The sequence below is a fragment of the Cibotium barometz genome, chromosome 26 (assembly GCF_041138505.1).
Source record: "Cibotium barometz isolate CiBa-2024 chromosome 26, ASM4113850v1, whole genome shotgun sequence".
NCBI lineage: Eukaryota > Viridiplantae > Streptophyta > Polypodiopsida > Cyatheales > Cibotiaceae > Cibotium > Cibotium barometz.
In genome coordinates this window covers 10,130,348-10,145,764 of record NC_141071.1, presented here as the reverse complement: position 1 = coordinate 10,145,764, position 15,417 = coordinate 10,130,348, and the positions used below count along the sequence as shown (strand labels likewise).

The following is a 15,417-nucleotide window of genomic DNA, read 5'->3' as shown; positions in this document are numbered from 1 at the left end:
TGCTTCACCATGGGCATCGCCCATTCTTTTGGTGAAGAAAAAGGATGGATCCATGCGCATGTGTGTGGATTATCGCTCCTTGAATGCGGTAACCATTAAGAATAAATACCCGCTACCTAAGATAGATGAGTTGTTTGATCAACTCAACGGTGCGAAGTATTTTTCTAAAATTGATTTACGTTCAGGATATCATCAAGTGCGTATTAACGCTGATGATATAACCAAGACTGCGTTCCGAACTCGCTTTGGACACTATGAGTTTTTGGTTATGCCGTTTGGGCTTACTAATGCCCCGGCAACGTTTATGACGCTTATGGATAGCGTACTAAGGCGTACTTAGGCAAATTTGTCATTGTCTTTCTTGATGACATTTTGGTCTATAGTTCGACTTTAGAAGAGCATTTGGAACACTTACGAAAAGTTTTTCAGTTACTACGCGAGAATGCACTTTACGCGAAAGAAAGTAAGTGTGAATTTCTCAAGGATAGCATACAATACCTAGGTCATGTAATTTCTGCAGACGGAATTGCTATGGATGCTAGTAAGGTTGATGCTATTATGCGATGGCCAACACCTCGAAGTAAGGAAGAACTTCAAATCTTCTTGGGAATGGCAGGATTTTATCGCAAATATGTGAACGGTTATGCAAAGATTGCCGCTCCCATGACTGATCAATTGAAAGGTGCGGCAATTACCTTTCAATGGCGTGAGGAGCAACAACGTAGCTTTGATAAGCTTAAAGTTGCTTTGGCTACAGCTCCCATCTTGGCAATTGTGGATCCTCAAAAACCATTTGTGATTGAAACGGATGCCAGTGCTAAGGCAGTGGGTGCGGTTCTCATTCAAGATGGTCATCCTGTTGCATATGAGAGCAAGAAGCTCAATCGTGCTCAACAAAACTACTCAGCTTACGAGCGTGAGCTCTTTGCCATCATATATGCCTTACGAAAATGGCGACATTACTTATATGGTGTACAATTCGAGCTTGTTTTTGATCACGAAAGCATAAAGTGGTTTATGAACCAAACAGATTTGCAGGGTCGAAAGGCCAGATGGGCTGAGATCCTTCAGGAGTATGATTGCAAACTACGCTATCGCAAAGGACGTTACAATATTGTAGCTGATGCCTTGAGTCGTATGCCGGAGATTAATTCGCTGCTATTCACAGAGTTGAAAAGCGAATTGTTAGAATCTTTACGAGGCAAATGCAAGCAGGATTCAACATACTCAAAGGTGTGGAATCATGTTCAAATGAGGGGTCCCTCTCACTCAAACGGTAGTGTTTCCAGTTCTTCCACACATGGTTCTTCTTTATCACAAGATGAACTACAGCGATGGAAAAACTTTTCCATCGATGATGGATACTTACTCCACAAGGGGAGAGTTTGTGTTCCATTGGACTTAGACACTAGGCACCAAATTCTTTTTGAGTGTCATGATAGTCCAAGTGCAGGTCATGCGGGCATTCGCAAAACGTATGCTCTCGTAAGAAAGCATTTCTATTGGCCTGGACTTCACAAGGATGTTACTGACTATGTTCTGCAGTGTCAGAAGTGTCAAGTGAACAAAGCAGAACGTCTTAAAGCTGGCGGGTTACTGCATCCATTAGAGATTCCTGACGGAAAGTGGGAAAGTATCTCTATGGATTTTATAACGGGCTTGCCCACAACGAATCGTGGACATGATGCCATTTGGGTAATCGTGGATCGATTAACCAAGCTTTGTCGGTTTGTGCCTACTAAGAAAACAGTTACAACTCCAGAATTGGGACGCCTTTTCGTGGAGAATGTTTACCGACTTTATGGCTTACCATCCAACATTGTCAGTGATCGCGATCGCAAGTTTAACAGCCATTTTTGGCGAGCAGTATTCAGTAAGTTGGGTACTATGTTGAACCTTAGTACAGCTGATCATCCGCAGACAGATGGTCAGACTGAACGGGTTAATCAAGTGCTGGAAGATATGCTTCGGGCGTATGTCAGCAAAAAACAATCTGATTGGGAGTCTTATTTGCCTATTCTTGAGTTTGCTTACAATAGTGCAAAGCATGTCTCGACAGGCTTTAGCCCTTTCATGTTGATGTATGGTTTTCAGCCACGTTCACCAGTGTCGGTGGGACTGGCGAATGAGAAAATCAGTCAGGTTAAGGATTTTATCCAAGACCATATGGATATGTTGCGCCTTGCACGATTAAATGTTCGTCAAGCGCAAGATCGTTACAAGAAGTTTGCGGACCAGAAACGTAGGCCACTTCACTTTCAAGAAGGTGATTGGGTGTTTCTGAAGGTACCAGAAAACTCCATCAGTTTAAAAACGGGTCCCGTACCAAAATTGTCGCCCCGATTTTGTGGACCGTTTAAGATACTCAAGAAGGTGGGCCCAGTAGCCTATAAACTTGAGTTACCAGCACATTCCAAGGTTCATCCCATCTTTCACGTAAGCCGTTTGAGGAAACGCCTTATGGGTCATGAAAGGCCGGTGGATGATTCTTTCTTAGTAGAATATGTGGAACCCCCAATACTGCCTCATGAACTTGAAAGAGTATTGGATTATCACATGTTACGTACTCGCCACCAAGTTCGGAAACAAGCTCTTATCAAGTGGAAGGACCGTCCAGAGGAAGGCTCCACTTGGGAAAACATTAGTGTGATGAGGAAACGTTTCCCCACTTTTGTTTTCGAGGAAGAAAACTCTTTTCGAAGGGGGGAGTAATGTCAGGACTATGGTCCTACGGAAGTCGAACCCTAGCATAAGTTAATAGCTTTCAGAGTCTCGAGAGTATTATTAGTGCTAGCGGGGTTCAGGGGTTAATGGGCGTTAGGGTTTGGTCCATGTGTGTACACATCTAAGTTAGCACGGCTCTTAAGTAAGATGGGCGGCCGGGCTAGGAGGTGTGGACACAGGCCAGAGTTTTGGTATAAAACCCAACGAGAAAACCCTAACTCGTCATTATATGGTTGGGAGGTGAACCGACTTCCACCCTCTCCTCTTCTGTTCCACGCCTAGGCTATGGCGGTTTGAGGAAGACGCAGCCGTAGCGGAGGCGTTACACTGCACCATAGTGTCATGGAACTTGAAATTTCAAGAGTGACAAGCGGTCTAGAAGATGCACTAGAAAACTAAAAATCTCGAGTAGGCATATCCCTCTTCCTACAATCATTCAAACGTCAATTCAAATTGTTCTTAGTAAGGCGTTTTTATTAATTAGTATTATATTAGGTAAAACATACATTATATGATTGCAAAATAGTCCTTAAATGATGGCAAGTCCTAGGAGCTAAGATTGGCTCTGATACCAATTGTAAGGTTCCCCCTTCCAAAATAGGGGAAACACTTAAGATAGTCTACTACGTCTTAACTTGGAGAAAATTTCCTACTCATTCGACACCTTGACCATGCAAAGATTCAAGGATACGATTTGTAGGTAAGACCTAGTCCTATCCCACAATAGGGGGATCGTGGTCTTCTAAAAATCAAATCACCCATAGGGTAATTGATCATAATTTGGGCAACTACTAATCTTGATTCTTAGAGACACAATGCTTTTTTCCTCATACATGCAAGGCACAGTCGCCACCCGCTGGCCTAGTCTTCTAGAATAGAGTTTCTCGAGAACGTATTTATCTAGCGTAGGACTTTCACTTAATCTGTTGGAAAGCTACTCGACTAATTGGGTCCACCCGTCCATAGGATGGTGCTGTCGGGGCATTCCATCCTCCCACTTTCCACCCTACTCACGCATCAATTTGTTTCCTAATCAATCCTACCACATTGTCTGATATAAATAAACATGTTCCTTAATTAGGGCCCTTTCACAAGGTTCGTTAAAACAGCCTCTTTCCATAGTATAATAATGCTAAAGACAAGATATATATATATATAAAAGTTTATACAAGAATCAATTCCATACAAAACAAACCGACTCTCTTATTCTTTTCCTTTATACTATCGATGATCTAGAATTCGGCCTTCCAGCCTCTATAGACTGGGCAAATCCTATGGGACCATACACCTCGTCGTGTCGGTAGCTGGCGAGAACTCAAGCCGACCTATTGCCCCCTTACGCTCCGTCGCTCGATCCTCCCGCCCCTTTTAGAGGGATGTCTATGCGCTAGGGTGGGCTTATTCACTGCATTAGCATGGGCCCTCAGAACTAGGCAGCATCACAATTACTCGCCTCAATCGGCGAACCTCATTCTCCCAATGGTATGAGGAATATGATGGGCCGACTCTGAGCTTTGCTAACGATGCCACTCGGCTAACAAAAGTACAAAAATGACGTTAGCGTCGAAGCAAGGAGAAAATACCTCTACTCTTTTTCTTAAAAATAGCAATTTTAATACTAACTATCAATTACAAAATACAACATCATTTTAAATAATAGCTTCATAGAATTTCTAACATTTTTCAATGAAAAAATTCGCATCTTCTTTCTTGATTTATTGATATTAATATTAAAGAATAATTTAAAACTCCTTTTAAATGATGACCAAGCTAACGTGGCCACCGTTCCCTTGTGGAGCTTGCAACGGGAGGGTTGAAGCCGCATTAGGAGCATTTTCTCTAGTCTCATCGTTGCGTGTCTCTCGAGGTGACATTTTGGTATTTCCAAAATGGGCCCATCTTGATCACCGCCTTGTAGTGCTCGATGTTCGCAGTGCTTCAATCAGATCTCGATTATTCCGAGATCGTTTGGTCACTCTATGAGCAAAAAACCGCAGTGTGTGAATCTCCTCTAAGCTCAAAAACCTCTTATTAAAGTCTATGCAAATGGGGGGGAGGCGGGGAATTGAGAGATGTCCTAAAGGGAATTGATGGCTAAAGCCCCCTGGCGCGCACGCACGTGCCGCGCGGGGGGGAGAAGAGTTAAGGACACCCTCTCCTAACAAGCATGGGGTGACTGAAAAAGGGCTTGACTGAGAGATGGCTGATTAGGGGGTGCTGAGAGGAAGGTGGTGAGGGCTGTAAGGCACGGTTGTGCAGGTACAGCAAGTATAGTCGGGCGCCTCATGCTCGATGGTGTAGTCTATGCAATGTGCTACTGGCCACATGGATTACACGGGGGTTTATATAGGTGCAGGGTACGATTGCAGGTATAGAGCAAAGTATGGGTAAAGGGACGGTGTACTATCAAAGTGCACCGATCACTGGTCTGCATGAGCCTGGGGAAGGGTACGGTGGTGGTGCACAGGCAAAGGTATGGTACACATGTACCCTTTTGGCGAGAGGCAGCATGGACGTTCATATTGCGGTACATGTGGACCATACAATGGGTGGTCGGCCTTTGGTCCTTACGCGGCCATTGTATGGGCGCCCCAGTGAGTGTGTACGGTGCTTTTTGCGGTGGAGTCTCCAAATTTGGGGTGCCAGTCTCGATTTGCATGCCGGAGCGCCGGGGGGGGGGGTGAATTTTGTTTTCCAGAGAAAATGTCCGAGATGTTCCCGTGGTCATTGGGGTGCTAACCGTACATCAATCGGACGCTTAGTTGTGCATTTATTAAGGTTTAAAGGTTGTCAGTTTTTAAACTAAAAACTAAAATTCGCGTATAGGTTTGCTTTGGTGTTCGTTTTGGATTCTATAAAATCTTATACTAGGGTGAAATCACGTGCAAATTCCAAATTTGGACTCAAAATTTGAAGATTCTAAGTGGAAATGGCTCGTTCATTAAAATCACTAATTTTACACCATAAAAACTCATAATTCATCTATTATACAGGGACATTTTTTTAATTAATGAAGATGGGCATGTTATAGTCCAAGAGGAAATAGATTGACTCATTGATGCCTGATTCATCTATGAGATTGAGCACACCAAATGGGTATCACCCATAGTGATAGTGCCCAAAAAAATGAAAAGGTGAGTGTGTGTGGACCTCAAAAACGTCAATGCAGCCACTATCTAAGATCATTATCCTCTACCTTTCATCACGGAGCGCATGTGCTTGAGAGAGTCATAGGAAAGGAAGCCTACAACTTCCTGGATGGATTCTCAGGCTATAATCAAGTATTTATTGATCCCAAGGATCAACATAAGACAACCTTTGCAACTGAAGGGGGAGCCTACGCTTATCATGTTATGCCCTTTGGGCTAACCAATGCCCTGGGCAGGTTCCAATGCCTACTGTGCACCACCTACAAGGAATATCTTCGAAACTTCCTTGAAGTCTTCATGGATGACCTTTGTGTGAATTCTATGTGGAAGGCACACATAGAGTATCTATGGAAGGTGCTCGAAAGATGAATGCTATACCGAATCTTGTTAAACCCACTCAAATGCCAATTTTGGGTGAGACATGGATTTATCCCAGGACACATAGTCTCTAAACATGGAATCTCCACAGATGATAGTAAGGTGTGGCTCATCCTAGAGCTGCCCACACCAACCAATTTCAAAGTAGTCCAGTGCTTCATGGGACATATCAGCTATTATCGACGTTTCATTTCCATGTATGCCGATATAACTCGCCCCCTTACAGACTCTTGATTTTCTTTGAGTGGATAGAGGAGTGCTAACAGGCATACACCACCCTAAAGAAAGCGTGGTAAGTGCTCCAATTATGAGGTCCCCCAGCTGGGACATAATCTTTCACGTCCACATTGACACCTCCGCTTTTGCTATTGGATGTGTGCTAGCCCAACCTGGAGAGTATAAGATGGATTTTCCCATCAGCTTTGCTAGCTACCAACTCAATGAGGCTAAAAGAAATTATATCACCACACGGAGACAGAAGGGTTGGCTATGGTCTACACTGTTAAGAAGTTTTTCCACTATCCTCTCGTGGCGACCAAATTTGTTTTCTTTGTAGACCATCAAGCTCTTCTCTATCTAGTCAACAAACCTTGCACAATTGGATGGATAACCAGATGGTTGCTGATTTTCTTGAGTTCGACTTCACTGTTACAGTATAGAAGGGATCACAACATGTCCTAGTAGACCATATGTCACAAATCCCCAATGGTGAGCCACCAATAGGGGTTGATACTTGCCAGATGTGGCTTTATTTTAAATATCCTTAGTTCCGAAGTGGGGAGAGGAAATAACACACTTTCTTGCCAATGGCCTATCAGTTGACCCCCTCCTAAACAAGGACCATGCACAACGACTTATTAAACATAAAACCCCTTATCAATTGATTTCAAGACAACTCTACCGATAGGGGAAAGACAAGATAATCAGACAGTGTGTCAGAGAAGACGAATATGTCTTCCTCTTAGAACAGGCTCACTCTGCCTGTGCTAGGGGCACTCTGCTTGTGTTAGGGGCACTTTGCAACATATATCACTACATGCAAGGTCCTCATAGGAGGGCTATGGTGGCCCACCTTAATGGCCGATGCAGCTGAATATGTCAAGCGGTGTGATGAATGCCAACGAGCAGGGCAATTCCTCACTTCAAGGACCATATGACCTTAAACCCTGTTATGTCCTGGCAACCATTTGAAAAATGGGGTATTGACTTTGTTGGACCCATTAGTCCCACTGCTAAATACACTGAAGCTCGATATATTATCGTAGCCCTGGACTATTGCACCAAATGGGTTGAACCCGAAAAGCTGACGCGCGATTAATTGCAAAATTCTTGTATGAGTCAGTAATCACTTGTTTTTCGGTTGCCCTCTCGAGATTGCGAGGAACAATAGCACACACCTTATTAATGAGGTAATCCAATTCCTCTTTCAAGAGTTCCTTGTCACTCACAAAAAATCATCCCCGTACTACCCCCAGGCCAATGACCAAGCAAAGAGCACCAATAAGGTTATCTGTTCAATCCTCACGAAAACCGTTGAAGCCAACCGTAAATGATTAGGAACAAAAGTTACTGAAGGCACTCTAGGCTTACAGAACCTTATACAAAACTACCACAAACGCAACTCCCTTCAGTTTAACTTATGGTACTGAAGTAGTTATGCCCATGGAGTTCTTAGTCCCAAGTTTAAGGATTGCAATAAAAGAATGACTCACTGGCAATGTCCTAGGTTGTTTGCTTGTTTGATCTTGAAAAGCTCAATGAAACACATCTCCTTGCTGTATATAGCATGATTGTTTAAAAATTAAGGAGGAAATAGTGGTTCGATGACTAGCTGAAGGACAAGGGTATGAATGAGGATGATATGGTCCTACTTTTTAGCACAAAAACTCATAAAAAGAAACTAAAGCCTAGAGGATTAGGACCTTTCCTAGTCACTGAAATAACTCTACAAGGCACAATGCACATTGAGACACTCGATGGAGTAGAAATGGTGGGGTATTTCAATGGTATCAAGTTAAAACGCTACTATGGCCCATTAACTAAAAACACTCTCAGGGCCATTCATGAGAAAAAACAAAAAAAAAAACAACATGAAGAGATGAAACAAAAAGTCCAACAAGAGGCTAAGAAGCGACAAGCTAAACTACGGGGAAACAACATTATAGTCAACAAGGCCCAAGTCATAGACCTTGAAGAAGAGGATTGGGAGGTGAAATTTGATCGGTTATGGTTAGGAATGACCACCCCAACCAACTTCACCTAGAAATTAGCTCTTGTAGATACATGAGCTAATCACAATTCAATGTCTTATGACACATGGCTTTCCTTCGAAAAACCCACATTGAAAGAGACTTGCCACAGTCACATCAGTGGCTTCTCAGACTATTCACTATTTAGGCACATTCACAAGTGTATTCCACGAAAGGGAAGTTTTATGTGATGCCTGCAAGAACTATGCAAGAAGAGATTCTACTAGGAAAAGGATGGATGGATGGGACATAATAGGTGCAATATTGACTGGGATGCTCAGACTGCAACCTTACAACAACTAGCCTCCGACCAAGTGACATTCCTTATGTGAAAGATGAAGAACCCATGCCCTCCACTACCTCCTTCCAAAAAGATACCTTCCCCCTCACCACCATCCTTCTGCCCTGGATCCACACAGATCCATTCCACCAAAAAAGAGGCTGCTCCCCACTCCAAACACTACACTGCCTCGCAAATCCTCACAACCATCCAATCTAGTAGCAACCCAAACTAACCTCTCCAATGCCACTTTTGTTGTTGGGAAACCTCCCCACCACAACACTAACTCCACTAACAATGCTAACACCTCTAACCACCACACACAGGGCATGCACTCTCAGCACTAGTTCCACAAAAAGCTTCTCAAGGCCCAAAGGTACTATGATGGTACAACTACGCTATGAATACGTCGTCGATCCCCTTCCCATTCTCATGAACCACCAAAACAAGCTCCTCGCCCCTCTTAAAGGAAACCCCTTCGACAACCTAAAGCTTTCAAGGTGCAAGAAAGGTGCCAGCCCAAACCCTCTTCAACACCATACACTCCTCGCCCTCAACAACTGAAGCCTAGAAGCTCAACAAAGTCCAGGTGGATCCCAAAAACTTTGCTTCACACTCAAAAGTATTATGAAGGCGATCACCAAATTTGGGTCCCCAAAACTCCCAGGTACACAACCCCTACTCTTGCCATGTCACAGTTCCCAACACTCCAATGGAAACCCAAGGTGACCACTGCCACTACTATAGTACAAGAGAAGGGGAAAGAAACTTTTCTTTTGTCAATTTCAAGACCAAGTTTGCAAGCTACACAACTGAGGACAATTGCTTTCTTAACCAGGAGGATTGTTATCTGAGTGAACTTTCTTGAGAATTTAGTTATATTTCTTGAGGATTTAGTTATATTTATTCAATAAAATTAGAGTTAGAGATAAGAATATATGAATATCTCTAAACAATTAGAAAAATGTAAAGAAATTAAATTTGTGATAAAAATAGTAGCTTTATGATAGAGATTCCCAAAAGTGGGTCGACTTAGGGAAATAGCCCACGTTGAGTTGTAGACCAGGCTTATTCTCGTAATTTTAAGTATGAACTCGACTATATTCTAGCAAAAAAAATAGAGAGTTAGAGCGGCTACAAGTTGTAGGCATGTACCTGTATACAGAGAACCATGACATGCTGAGACAGGCAAATGTCTATAGGGAGTATCAGTTTCTCTTATTGTTTTTCTTATTATGGTGTGATTATTTCATGAGTGTGTGTGTTTGAGAGAGAGATATATTAAACATGGAACTTGTAAGAATTGCAAGTTCCTTGAATGAAGCTTTCTTTTCTTTCTATCTTCTCTTTTCTCCTCTTATGAGAAGATGTATTGATTGTATCAAATTACTTCATACCTTAATAAATCATCAAAATACTCATATGTGAGACTACGGGTCTCACATATGGGGGGCAGATCGCGGACCTAGTTCTTTTTGTCTTGTATTGACAAATATTTTTTTGTTTAAGTTTTTCGTTTAATTCTTCTTCTTAGGTTGATGTATTAACTTGTAGTTAACTTATTTAAAACAATTATAAATTTTTTTGAAAGCTTGTACTTGGAGAAAAGGTCATGTAACAATGGGCAAGGCTATACATGCGACTATAGTCACGTGCCCCTAGCCGCATGTATAATTGTGCTAGAGAAATTTAAAATCTTGAATTTCCTTTGTTGTGGACGTGGCTATGCTCTCATTCTCTTGTAGTGATAATGCATGCATAGAGCTTGCATGCTTGTTATGCATGCATACTCTTTATGCATGGATGGAGTATACATAGAGTATGCATGCTCATTGCTTGCATAGAACATCCATAATGAATGCATAGAGTATACATGCTCTATGCATGCATAGAGCATAGAGCATACATAATACATGCATAGATTATACATGCTCTATGCATGCATAGAGCATAGAGCATAGAGCTTGCATACTCTATACATGCATAGGGCTTGCATACTCTATGCATGCATAAAGCATCTATACTATCTATATATGAATAGAGTATGTATGCATACATAGAGTATAGAGAGTACAAGCATGTATACTCTCTATGCATGCATGCATAGAGTATACAAGCTATATGCAATGAGTTACAAAATCTTGAATATGGTATCTATTAACTTTTACCTTTTCTAAAATTTACATACAAACTATGCATAAATTCAATCATCTTTTATGCATTCTCACCGTAGGTTCCCTGAATTGCAATAAAAATACAAGAACATCCATATGCACGTCAGCGATCCCTTCGGTATAGAATCGTACATAAAACCATTGGAAATATTTTCTAAATATTTATCAGAGTAACTGTCTAAATAGATGTCCATATATCAATCTGAAACTTGGCTGAAAAAAATGTTTCAGTTACTACCTATATTCCAACGCTTTTTTGGATGTATAAATTGACTTCTTTTTAGACACTATTTTCGATAATTTTTTCAACGCTATTAGAGATGGACACAGGTTTTAAATGTTTTTGGCATAATGGTGCATCCAAGTGCAGATGTGTACCTTGATGCATCATTATGCCAAACGTATAGAGACCTTGCTTCAACTGGTCTCAAATGAAGAAATAGAAATAATTAAACATTTAAGACAAAGATTCTTTGATACCAAGATATGAGAAATTTCTAGCTGGATATCAAACATTATACGAAAATTGTTACATACATAGATGTTGGGCTATACAGGCAAGCAAATTACACACTACCAAAGGGGGTGTAAAATGGATCTATACAACCCCATCTACATATCTAAGCAAAAATAAGCTTGTAGATGCGAGCTACTAAGTGGTATCAATCCATGAGTTGGTCTCCTCTGAGGGAATATGGCTAGGGCAAGATCTAACAACGCGCGGAACGCCTTCTGAAAATCAGTGTTCTTGCCCCAATCCATCTGACTGGTGAAATTGTAGCGCTCTGCAACAGTTTCTCCTCGGATCAAATGGACTCGAGGCGTTCTGCTGAAAGTGCAGAGATGATTTTTCCATGGCTCCTCGCTGAGCTCTGCAACAAGCAACCCGAGGGCGATGCAAACCTCCATGGGTGTGCCAAACATGCTTAGTGAAAAATCGCAGACGGCCATGCTGCTGCTCAGCTTGCTTCCACTTTCCCTGAGGTCACAGACCATGCGTTTCCACTGTGCTTCTGCAAGGGAACCCTGGGGCTTCCCGTTTCCCTTCACAGCGTCTTTGACAACCTTGTGGGGAAGCAAAGCCCCTGCAGCAACCTTTTTCTTCCCGGCAGCTACCCTTGCAAGAAACTCCATGTACCGATCCTTGTCGCGCTTGATGAAATGATCCACGTAATTTTTCATTGCAACAGAAGGCACGCGCTCATACGGCAGGATCCCCCGTTTATTTGCACTCATGTATATCTCCGGGACCTCCAGGCAGAAACTCTTTTCTCATCTTGTCTGCTATGGCGATGTCAAACAGCTTGCCCTCGTCGAGATGTGGAAACTCGTCCCTGCTGAAGAGCCGGCGAGCTATGGCATTGTGCAAACCAGTCCGCAGGTCATAGCTTCTCTGTACAGAGGGACACCATTTCGCAGCCAAGCTGATGTCGAAGAAGCTCTTGCTCTCGAGAGCCTTCTTGTCCTCCATAAGCTGCATGGCGAAGATTTCTGCTACAGCATCGTGCAGAGCTGCCAGGTCTGGATTCTCCTTGTACTTACTCTTGGCTCTGCAGGCCATGGCTTCCCGCTTCTGCTTTCGAAGCAGAGAAGCTCTCTCCTTCTCGGCCATGTCCCGCTTCAAAGAGGCAGCGATCCTTGTATCTCTGTCTTGTAGGACCCCGGCCTTCTTTGCTTGTCTTGCTGCTTCACCCTTCCTGCTCCAATACCCTTTCAAACGTTTTCCATTCAAAGCAACCTGATTTGCATTTTTTTTTAAAAATCTTATAACCACATAATGGCCTGTATGGCTCATGAACCCCATCACCTCCTATAAGCATAAGCTAGAAGAATCGCCCACCATGCCAAGGCCACCCACAGAGCCAGCACCTAGAGCTCAACCACTTCCTCTGCTAGCTTGCCCGACCTCGTCTCAGCAGAGCAATCTACTGCTCAACGGGCTTCTTTAGGCAACACCACTGGTGCTTTATTTGGTACACTTCCCGACCACAGAAGGCATGTGGCGCTTGAGCAGTGCTACTGGGTGTGACTGTCCTTCTTGCTGTGTTACTGGACTGGTTGTGAACGGTTGTTTTTGTGCGCCTTGGAAGGGCGGGTTCACATTGGAGCGGCGGAAAACATACTCTCAAACACACTTTTCCAGGTGGAACTCTTACAAAATGCACACTTCCGCCGTCCAAGTGTTCACATAGGGAGGGGGAAGTAAAAGGGAGCCTGACTTCTTCTGCCGCCCACTGTGAACACTGGGGGGCGGCGGAAGAAAGAGTAAACACCATACCAAAAACCATAGAACAAAGCTATATTATGTCCACAAAGCATAGTGTAACTACAAAAATAAAGAAGCCACACTACAAACCACAATAAGCCAGACAAAAGACTTGTATTACAAAGGCTTAATCGGAGTTGGTAGGTGAGTCCAGCTCCTCTAAAGCCGCCCTTCCAAAAACTTGTAGGACATTCATCCTTGCTTGCTCTCTATACATTGTTCGGGCAAGACTATCTCGCTGCTCCGAGCCAACTCCAAGGTCACTCGCACCCCCTTCATTGCCTCCTTGAGCGCGCTCCATTGCATCCTCTATGTCAACTTCACGTATTGCTTGAAGCTCCCTCATGGAGGTAGCTATTGCTCTTCGATCCTCTTCTACACGTCCAGAGCATGCTGACAATTCTGCTTCCGCCTCACGTACCCACTCCATATCAAAAGACTCTCCATGTTGGATATAAATGTTGTGTAGCACAAGACAAGCCGCAACAAGATCTGGGACATGACGTAGATTCATGTCACATCTTTTTAGCAAGATGCGAAACCTTGCCTTGAGCATACCAAACGCTCTCTCAACTGGCATCCTTGTGCTCGATTGAATGAAATTCCAATGGTACTTTAGACGTGTCAACCCTTCCTTGCATCCTTTGAAAGGCACTAACATGTATGGCCGTGCGGGGTAAGCACAGTCGCCAACCAAACAATAGTTTCCCAGCTCGCCCCTTGCACATGCTTGCCCTATATCACTTCTGGAGAAGTTCAAGGAGTCATGCGCTGATCCGGCCCAACCGACATCATAATTCCATACTGAGCAATTGGCGGCTACTGTTAGTTGTAGCAAAATAGAGTGGAACCCTTTCCGATTGAAGTAGTCAACATGGTTGTCACGGGGTGCAATGATGGGGATGTGAGAACCATCTATCGCACCAACGACGTAGGGAATTCCCCTAAGTGCCTCAAACTCTCGTGCTAAAGTTGCAAGCCGAGATCTTGAAGGCCATCTTATGTACATATTCCGGAGACCCGATTTCACAATTGCCTTGGAAAATGCAAGGATTATTTCACAACATGTGCTCTTAGCGCAACCATAGGTGTCACCAAGGCCCAGTAGTCCATCTCCTGTAGCAAGTCTGCTTAGAGCAATGGCTACCCTATCTTGAATAGACACAGGCACACGGAAGTTTGTGGTTTTCTTTTGCATGAATGGTGCTAGAATCCCACAAAGGTAATGAAAGGTTTCTTTGCTAACCCTAAGACGCCGCTTGAACATGGTAGCACTATAAGCACTTAGGAGATAGCATTTTACAAAGCCTTGAGGCCGTGGATATGCCCACGCTTGTCTGTGTTCATGACCCCTCCTACGGTTCGCAATCTTCCTCAACCTCACAGATCGTGCCATGCATTCGGTAACATGCAACCAAGTCTGCACTATGCACTCATCATTGTGCATGCTTGGTCCTTTAAGCAATTCATAGATCGCTATAGAACACAACCACGCACAATAGAGTGCAATGTCTTTTGACATGCCCATTGTCACCTGCAAATCCAAAACAAGTTGATACATATTAAATTCTCAGCTTATATGGCTTCTTAGGAGCTTAGAAACATTCATAAATCCATACAACGCATAGGAACAAAGCAACGTCGAGATCCCAAACTTTATAAACTCATACAAGAATAATAACAAGAATTTCCTCCGCCAAGGCTACTTGTTGCCCCCCTTCCTTCCTTAAGGAATTCACTCATTGTGGCATGCAATCCTGCCAATATCTTCAGTCGCTCCCTCTCCAAGGCAACATTTTGGCTAGAGGTCTCCTTGAGATGGTCCAATAGATGTTTCCCAGTATCGGCCATTGTGGCCAAAGATTCCTCATACTTGGGAGTCACTCGACGACTTGAGGACATGGGTGCTTGTGGCTTCTCGTCATCTAGTGCTATAGTTACTTCATCCTTGTCACCGCCGGGGAAAGTAGCATCATCCATTGTTGATGAAGAAGCGTGGCTAAGAGGAGCGACCGTGGCTCTATCGTGGTAATACTCATCCACAACATCGAACCATTTACATGTGTGCCTCCTGTCATTGCCAGATACCGAGTTGTGAGCTTTGTCCACTCTATATTTTGCTAGCACCGCTTGCCACTTCTTGCGACAACTTTCACTATCCTTATTGAAATCAGGGTAAATGCCGGCTAGCTTTGTG

General features: G+C 43.3%; 1 pseudogene; it reads right to left on the bottom strand.

Moving 5' to 3' along the window:
• Window positions 1–8,286: 8,286 nt before the first annotated feature.
• Window positions 8,287–12,758, bottom strand: LOC147623652 (uncharacterized; annotated as a pseudogene).
• Window positions 12,759–15,417: the final 2,659 nt, after the last annotated feature.